Below are 9,676 nucleotides of genomic sequence, written 5' to 3'. Positions count from 1 at the left end.
TTAGGGGCTTTCTATCTCATTCCCCCCTTTTAGTTGTGTCTTCAAGAGCCAATCTTGGGTCTTATATGTCTGTTTCAATTGTTTTATTGATGATGGGTTGATATTGTATTCTAAGGACCATTAACTGGACAGTGTTGATTCTATCTTTGACAAAGTTTATTATTCTGTTTAGTATGCATGGCCCTATGGTGAGGAGGAGGAGTAGGCTTAGCAATGGTCCTGCTAGGGGCATTAAGAGGGAGTACATGGAGGAGCTCCACCAACTATCAGCTGCGGAATTGAATTTTTGTTTTTGTAGTTCTAGGCTGAGTTTGTATAGCTGTTGGACCCGCGTCTCTACTAACCCAGATTCATTTATGTAAAAACAGCAGTCTTCTTTGAGAAAAAGGCAAGTTCCCCCTTTTTCGGCAGTAAGCAGGTCTAGGGCATGCCGATTTTGCAAAGTAACTTGGGCGAGGGAGGTCAGTTGCCTTTGTAATGAGGCTAGGGATTCGGCTGAAGGTTCCATTGCTATGGAGAATTGTTGGGAGAGCTTAGCGGTAGTAACGAGAGCGTGGCCTAGGCCTCCTCCTGCTAACCCTGCCGCTATTACGGATGTGGTGAGTGAGACACCGGCTACTAAGGGAAGAAATACAGCCCTTTTTGTCCTGAAGGAAGGCACGTAGTCTCCTTCTAGATATTCAGCAGGGGTTCACAGGGTTAGTTGGGGAACTATTGTAACAGGGAGACATAGGAGGCTCTTAGTGGCCTGAACAGTGAGATTTTTATATAGAGTTCCATTACACCAGAAGAATGAGCCATGAGGGGCGTACAGAGTGGAGTTGGGAGGAGAGGTTATGTTGCAAAGGGAGGTGCTAGCGTTTGAATAGCAAAATAAAACTGTGTTTGTTCAGGGTTTAAGAACAAAGGAACATCTGAGATGGGGGAGGATCCTTGGCTGGAAGTTGTTAGGGAATTATTGAAGGGGGCTGGGAACGGGACGGCCGTCAGGGGTGGCTGTCCTAGGGTAGCACAAAAGAAACATGCAGAGAGGTTTCCCAGACCGGTGGCGTTCACAAGAAGTAACCCCTCCCTCAGCAGAGATAACCAGGAGAAAGGGCGGGAGGAGGTTAAAGTGGAGAGTTGTTTGTTTAGTTCTGTTTCCTGTTTCTGAATGTTAGCGTGGAGGGTGGTTTGGATCTGAACAAGTGAGTGCCATAGATAGAGGCGGCTGCTAGGCCACTTTGTCCCAGATGTCATGTACATGGCCCCCTTCTGTTGGGAGGTCCAACGGGAGTCCCAGGGATCCAAGATAACCCATGTGTAGCCTGTGGCAGTTTAAAAAAATTATGGGAATTCCACACTTGGCTCGAGAGGGTTTCTGAGGCCGTGAGAGTCTTGACAGTGTGGATTTTACATGAGCTATAGGGGCAACTGACGCTTTGTTCAACCCATGTGTTTTTACAATAGGGGATTTGTTGGTCAAAGAGAAAGCAAATAGCTGGGGTGACTTTTTCCGGTTGTGCCTGGAAATCAGTAAAATTAACATAGATAGGAGAGCTACAGCCTTGAGGGGGGCAATCAGCTGTGGCCAGAAGATGGCCTTGTACCTGTGTCTGAGCATAGTTGGTCCAATTCTCTGTCAGGAAAAAACGCCAGGCAAACGGGGAAGAAGCCTGCTGTGCTTGGATTTTCCAGCTGAAGGCCCGCAAAAGCAAGAGCGTCACAAAGGAGATGGACACCATAATTACGGTTGTTGACGGTGCAGGGTGAGTTTTAAAGGATTGTCTTTAGTCCGGTCAATTGTCTAGGCTGCGGTTTTCTCTGTGGAGGGCCCGACGAAGTCTGAGAGGGGGTCCACTGGCTTGGCGTAGGTGTAGTGGATCCAGGCAGCGATTCCTTCTACCTTGAGTGCTGTTGGCATGGTTAGTATCACCTGGAACGGCCCTTTCCACCTTGGTTCTAAGGTTTCTTGTCGGTGTCGCTTGACGAGAACCCAGTCTCCTGGCCGGATCTGGTGTGGAACGGGTGGAGGTCCTGTTTTGTATAGTTCTCTTAGTCTAGGCCAGATTTCTTCATGAATTTTCTGTAAGGCTTGTAGGGAAAATAAGAGTTCAACACCATCATCAACATCAGATTTGATGAGATTGTCTTTTAGGTTAGGGACAATAGGGGGAGGTCTGCCATACATTATTTCATAAGGGGTGAGACCTAATCTGTAAGGGGAGTTTCTTGCCCTGAACAGGGAGTAGGGGAGAAGGACTACCCAGTTAGCGCCAGTCTCCATGGTCAATTTAGTTAGGGTCTCCTTTAATGTTCTGTTCATTCTTTCTACCTGTCCTGAGCTTTGGGGGCCGATATGCACAATGTAATTTCCAATTTGCCCCGAGAATGGAAGCCAGACCCTGACTTACCTTGGCGATGAAGGCCGGCCCGTTGTCCGACCCTATCCTAGCTGGGAAGCCATACCTAGGCAAGATTTCTTCTAGGATTTTCTTGGCTACAACTTGGGCAGTTTCCTTTTTGGTTGGGAAGGCTTCTGTCCATCCTGAAAAAGTATCTACAAAAACTAGTAGGTATTTGTATCCATATTTTCCTGGTTTTATTTCAGTGAAGTCAATTTCCCAATAAGCCCCAGGTCTATTTCCTCTTTGTCTTTTTCCAGTGGTTTGGGGTTGGTTTCCTGCATTATTGAGTTGGCATACTACACAATTTTTAGTCACTTGTTCAACTTTTTTAGAAGCATCTCTGATTTTTAGTTTTAAGTGTCTTATTAAGTCCAATATTCGCCTTGAGCCTAAATGGGTACTATGATGGATTCGTTCTAGTACCCGTTGTCCTAATTTGTCTGGGAGAATAATGTTGTTTTTACAGTCTCTCCACCACTTGTCGTGCATCTGAGCCATAGGGAGCTCGTTTATCCACTGGAGGTCGCTCTCTGAGTACTCCGGGTCAGAGGGTAGCTCTGGGGGCCCCGGGTCAGGCAGCTGAAGGGCTAGGAGCTGTGAAGGCGTTTGAGCCACATTTTTAGCAGTCTGATCAGCCAGGTTATTTCCCCGGGAGACCATGTCAGTTATTCTTTGGTGTCCTGGACAGTGGACAATCGCCAGTTTTCTGGGTTCCCAGAGGGCAGCTAATAAGGCCGGGATTTCTTTTTTGTTTTTAATGTCTTTTCCTTCTGCCGTGAGGAGCCCTCTTTCCCTATATTTTGCTCCACGTATGTGAGCGGTGGCAAAGGCATATCGGCTGTCAGTATATACCGTTAGTTTTTGGTCTTTCCCCAATTTTAAGGCCTGAGTCAATGCCACCAGTTCAGCCTTTTGGGCCGACGTTCCCGGGGGCAAGGGTTCTGCCCAAATGACTTTGGTTTCTGAGGTTACCGCCACTCCCGCGTACCTTTGTCCTTGGTGGACGAAACTGCTTCCATCGGTGAACCAGACGAGGTCAGCGTCTGGCAGTGGCTGGTCCTGTAGGTCTTCTCTGACTCCGTGTACCTGGGCCAATATCTCGGAGCAGTCGTGGAGTGGGCTCTCCAAGTCCGGATTTGGCAGTAGGGATGTGGGGTTTAGGGCCATTGGGGGCATGAAAGTTATTCTGAGGGGGTTTAGTAGCAGTCCCTGGTAGTGAGTGAGCCGGGCATTGCTAAGCCACCAATCAGGTGGCTGTCTGAGTACGCCTTCAATGGCATGTGGGGTAGTGACCTTGCAATTCTTGGCCCATGGTCAGTTTATCAGCGTCTTTGACCATTAAGGCAGTGGCCGTGATTACCCAGAGGCAAGGAGGCCACCCAGCAGCCACTGAGTCCAGTTTCTTCGACAAATATGCAACTGGTCTCCGCCAAGGACCTAAATACTGAGTCAATACTGCTTTGGCTACACCCTGGCTTTCGTCCACGTATAGGTGGAATGGCTTGGAGACATCAGGGAGTCCCAACGCAGGGGCTGATAGCAGAGCAGTTTTGATTTGTTGGAAAGCCAGCTCAGCCTCCTCTGTCCAATTAAAGGGCTGCTGCTCTTTTGTTGCCTGGTATAGTGGTTTAGCCAATTCAGCAAAGCCCGGTATCCAGAGTCTACAGAACCCTGCCGACCCCAAGAACTCTCTTACTTGTCGTGTTGATTGGGGTCTAGGGATATGTAGAACAGTCTCTTTTTGGGCATCCGTCAACCAGCGTTGCCCCCCTTTTAACAGGTATCCTAGGTAGGTTACCTCTGATTTGCAGATCTGAGCCTTCTTTGCCGAGGCTCGGTAGCCTAGATCTCCCAAAGCCTTTAGGAGGCTTTCGGTTCCTTGTAGGCAGGCCTCTGGGGATTCAGCTGCTATTAAAAGATCATCAACATACTGTAAAAGAGTGATCTCAGGGTGCTGTCACCGGTACTCACCCAGATCTTCGTGGAGGGCCTCGTCGAACAGAGTTGGGGAGTTTTTGAATCCCTGTGGTAGCCTGGTCCACGTTAGCTGGCCATTTATGCCCCTCTTGGGATCTGTCCATTCGAATGCAAAAAGTTCCTGACTCTTAGGGGCTAAAGGCAGGCTGAAAAAGGCATCTTTTAAATCCAGGACTGGTGTACCACTGTTTTTCAGGGCTTAAGGTGCTTAAGAGGGTGTATGGGTTTGGCACAGTGGGGTGAATGTCCATGACTCTTTTGTTGACTTCTCTTAGGTCTTGTACTGGCCTATAATCTTTACTGTTAGGTTTGCGTACCAGCAGCAACGGGGTGTTCCATGCTGAGTGGCAGGCGTGTAGAATTCCCTGATCTAGGAGCCGGCAGATGTGTGGTGTAATACCTTCTCTGGCTTCTAGGGGCATCGGGTACTGCCGTATCCGAACAGGATCCGTCCCAGGTTTAACTTCAACAAATATGGCAGGATGGTGTTTTGCCAGTCCCAAACCTCCTGTTTCTGCCCAGGCCTCTGGGAAGCGCTGTAGCCAGGGGCCGATATTCTGGTCAGGAGGTGCCAGTTCCTGATGGAGTCTATACTCATTTTCTAGGGCAATTGTGAGGACAGATATTGGCTTGTCTTGAGAATCGGTTACTTTGGGGCCCCCCGGTTGGAAATGGATTTGGGCTCCCATTTTTGTCAGCAGATCTCTCCCTAATAGAGGACAAGGGCTCTCGGGAATAACCAGGAGGGAGTGGGTTACCTCTCCAGTTCCCAGATTTACAGTTCTTTGAGTTGTCCAAGGGTATCTTTTAACTCCTGTGGCCCCTTGTACCCAGGATAAGTTATTAGATAATTTCCCGTAAGGCTTGACCAAGACTCAATGCTGTGCCCAGGTATCGACCAGAAACTGAACCGGGGACCCCTCCACTTGTAGAGTTACCCTAGGTTTGGGGAGGGGGTCCGAACCCCGTCTTCCCTAGTCATCTTGGGTTACTAACATTGATGAGGCCTTGGACTGCCATTGTTCTTGCCCCAGTTGGCGCTGTTTTTTCTTGGGGCAATCTTTTACCCAGTGACCCATTTCCTTGCAGTATGCACATTGATCTTTCTTTAAGTTGTGTCTAGGAGTACGCTTGTGTTGGGCGCCCTCTGACTGTAACTGTTCTTTCTGAACTACTGCGGCTAAGACTTTGGTCATTTTTTCAGTGGCCCTAATCTGTCTCTCTTCTGGAAGATCTCTATTATTGTATACATTTTGGGCAATTCGGAGGAGGTCCTGGACTTGTTTTCCCTCTAGATCTTCTAATTTTTGGAGTTTCTTTTTAATGTCCGGAGCTGCCTGATTTACAAAAGACATGACAACAGCTGCCTGGTTTTCGGGTGCCTCCGGGTCCATGGGGGTAAACTGTCTAAAGGCTTCCATCAATCTTTCTAGATAGGTAGCTGGGCTTTCTGTTTTTCCCTGTAACACGGAATATACCTTGGCCAAATTGGTGGGCTTGCGAGCGGCAGCCCGGAGACCCGCCATTAGAGTCTGGCGATAAACGAGTAGCCTTCCCCTACCTTCTGCCATGTTGTAGTCCCATGCAGGTCTGGTCAAGGGAAAGGCAGCATTAATGAGGTCAGAGTTGGCGGTAGGTTGGCCGTCATCTCCCGGAACCAGTTTTCTGGCCTCTACCTGTATTCTTTCTCGTTCCTCTATTGTGAACAAAATTCTGAGGAGTTGTTGACAATCATCCCAGGTTGGTTGATGGGTAAACATAACACTGTCTAAAAGAGCTGTTAAATCTTTAGGGTTATCAGAAAACCGAGCATTCTGGGTTTTCCAATTGTACAGGTCACTAGTGGAGAATGGCCAGTACTGGAGTCTAGGGTTGCCCGTGTCATCGGGGGGTCCTATTTCCCTCAGGGGGAGAGCCACAGTGGAATCAGGGGGGTGCGAGCTTATTTCCCGTTGAGCGCGTCTGCGCGTCCGCCCCGCCGGCCCCCCAGAGTTACTTTCACTTTCGACGGCCCCGGCTGCAACAGCAGCTGCTGCTTCCTGCTCTTCGAGGTCCCCTGGGGGGTCTGGGGGCTGAGGGCTGGGAGGGGGATGATAAGGCAGGGGTTCTAAAAGCAGGGGATCCTGACTGTCTTCTAACACAGGGGGTGGGGGAGCGGACAGTGTTTTTGGCCTACGGGGGTGTTCTGTCGACTGTACGACCAGAGCCCTACATGGCTCTGGCGTCAGCACAAAAGAAGTTAGCCAAGGGGGTGGGTTTTCCACAAGGTCTTGCCACACCAGGATGTAAGGGATCTGATCAGGATGTCCTGACCGCCCCGGCAGGAAAATTTTTGATTTTACCTTAATGATAATGGGGAGACAGAAGGTCCCCTCAGCTGGCCACCCTACACCAAAGGTGGGCCATTCCGAGTGGCAGAAAGTTACCAATTTCCCTTTTCTGAGTTCTATGCTAAGGTCATGGCCCCTTGCCTTAACATCTTTAAAGTTATTTATAAGAATGGAGAGTGGAGTACTCTGGCTATTACCCATGGTAGTAGAATCCTAGACATAGAGAAAAGAGAGATATAGAAAAGAGAGACAGAAAAAAGAGTAAAACCAGAAGTATTGTACTCTTTTTTTTTTTCCTTGCCAAGTAGGTCCTGAAAAATGAAAGTAAGTTAAGTAATTAACATAACAATAGTCACCAGCGCTTCTCGGGTTTAGCTCCCGATCAGAACCAGATGGGCTAATAAATACAGAGCCCCAGACGGGTGCTGGGGGATGTCTCCCACTGGCCCCTGGTGGCTGTCTTATAGCGCGTCCGCCAAGACTATGCCGACCACCGATACAGACCCCGCGGGATTTTTCCAGACGACACAGAGACTACAGACAACACAGAGACTCAAGCCGGCCGACTTACCGAATCTGCTCACAGTGACGACCCATTGACCTGGGGTCTGGTGGGCTGAGGGGAATCCCGGGCGAGCCCCCAAATGTTGTGCCCGAAGTCGCGAGACCCCAGTAAGTGACCACCAGAGTCCAGAGTCAAAGCCAAATAGCCGGGGTCGCTTTATTACAAGTTCGAACCTGGACCTCTCCGCTTTATACAATGGCAGGTAAAGAGAGAGGCCCCGGCTGCTGTTTTAGGGTTTCTTTTATAGCGAGATACAAACAAGTCACAGAGAAACAGTAGTTACAAGCTTATTATTGGTTAACATTTAAAGTTGAACATTCGGCAGTTTCTGGTTGGTTCCCGCCTTTTTCGCAACCTCAAACGGCTGGGGGTTTTCCAGATAAGTTGTTTATGTAAGCCCGGGGGGTGGTCACATGCATGTATGTTGCAACCTCAAATGGCTAGGGGTTTTCTAGATAAGTTGTTTGTGTAAGCCCGGGGGGTGGTCACATGCATGTATGTTTAGAATTTTTCCCTTAGGGGCTTTCTATCTCAGACCAAGGGAACCACAGAGAAAACCTGCATTCATAACCATAACAGGATGGGAGCTCAGTCATGCCTCACCATAACCCCTCCCTTGCTAACTGTCATTAGGTTTTCTTCCCTAAGTGTTACCAATAAACTTAGTCCCAAAAGTGGGATCTTTCCTTGTTTGGTATTGCAGAGCCAATTCATAAAACCAGAAATGAGAACAAGCAGATCTAGCTTTATTTGATGGCCAAGGAAAGGAGAAACAGGAACATAGCTCACAGATCAATTTCTCACCCACTGAGAGATGAGATGTTAAAATGTAGGGTCTCTTTAAGGAAAGGCTTGGACATTAAAAGTGAGGGGAGGAATATTCATATCCTTTCTGGAAATGAGCAGTGATATCAGAACCAGAGTCCAACCTTGTTCTTGTTCTTTTATGGTTTCTTCTGGTCATTGTCATGGCAGTTGTTAACTATCATGACTCTGCTGGAAGTGTCACTTAGCATGAAAATTGGATTTTAATAAAGTCTGAGATCTCTTTAATGCCACTCAGTCAGCCATCTTGATTCTAACTGGTTTTTGACTAATTCTCCTGAGGAGGAACTTCTGTCTGCATGCCTTCCTGTTTCTAAAAATAAGCCAAGTTACAGCAAGGTAGAAGTTCAGCTATGTCACAAAGGCATTGTACTAGGTAATAAATCAACTAAAGAGAAATCAGCTTTTTCTTTTTTTTTTTTTTTTCTTTTTTTTTTTTTGAGAAGGAGTCTCGCTCTGTCGCCCGGGCTGGAGTGCAGTGGCCGGATCTCAGCTCACTGCAAGCTCCGCCTCCCGGGTTTACGCCATTCTCCTGCCTCAGCCTCCGGAGTAGCTGGGACTACAGGCGCCCGCCACCTCGCCCGGCTAGATTTTTGTATTTTTTTTAGTAGAGACGGGGTTTCACCATGTTAGCCAGGATGGTCTCGATCTTCTGACCTCGTGATCCACCCGTCTCGGCCTCCCAAAGTGCTGGGATTACAGGCTTGAGCCACCGCGCCCGGCCGAAATCAGCCTTTTCAAAAGATTGCTAACTCGTCTTCCCAGGTATAGAACAAAGGTAAGATGAGATTAATAATTCCTTCACCTTTCGCTGAGACATCTGCTCACTCTATTCCCTTTTTTCCTCAAATGTTCACCTATCTTATGTAAACTGTTCATTTACTGGGCACTAAATAATGTCTCACAAGTGTGTAATCATTTGTCTCACTGCCACTGTCATGCACATCCATGTGCAGAGACCACCAAACAGGCTTTGTGTGAGCAACAAGTCTGTTTATTTCACCTGGGTGCAGGTGGGCTGAGTCCGAAAAAGGAGTCAGTGAAGGGAGATAGGGGTGGGGCCGTTTTACAGGTTTTAGGTAGGTAGTGGAAAATTAAATCAAAGGGGGTTGTTCTCTGGCGGGCAGGGGCAGGGAGTCACAAGGTGCTCAGTGGGGGAGCTTCTGAGCCAAGAGATGGAATTTCACAAGGTAATGTCATCAGGTAGGGCAGAAACCCACCATTTTCACTTCTTTTGTGATTCTTCAGTTGCTTCAGGCCATCTGGATGTGTAAGTGCAGGCTTAGGCTCAGAGACCTGACAGTCACCATCTTTCCTTTTTTGAAGGAAAATTCATAAATACTAAACCTCCCAAGAACTTCTTTGGAAATGATTGATTTCTGTCAAATGTACTTCTCAGGTCATGTTTAACAGAGTAATCCACCAGCAAATGATTATTTAAAACAAAGAATCTAAGTTCCCCCAAGATCAATGTATTCGAGTCTGGGAATGGTGCTGAAGACATTGTATTTTTGACAGAATTATCAAATTCTGATAAATTTTACAAATATCACAGCTTGGCAACAATTTTTCTCTCTTCTTTCTCTCTCTCT

Source organism: Rhinopithecus roxellana, chromosome 2 (genome assembly GCF_007565055.1).
Source record: "Rhinopithecus roxellana isolate Shanxi Qingling chromosome 2, ASM756505v1, whole genome shotgun sequence".
In the NCBI taxonomy this organism is placed as follows: domain Eukaryota; kingdom Metazoa; phylum Chordata; class Mammalia; order Primates; family Cercopithecidae; genus Rhinopithecus; species Rhinopithecus roxellana.
The sequence above is the reverse complement of the archived record's forward strand: the minus strand, read 5'-3'. Positions refer to the sequence as shown.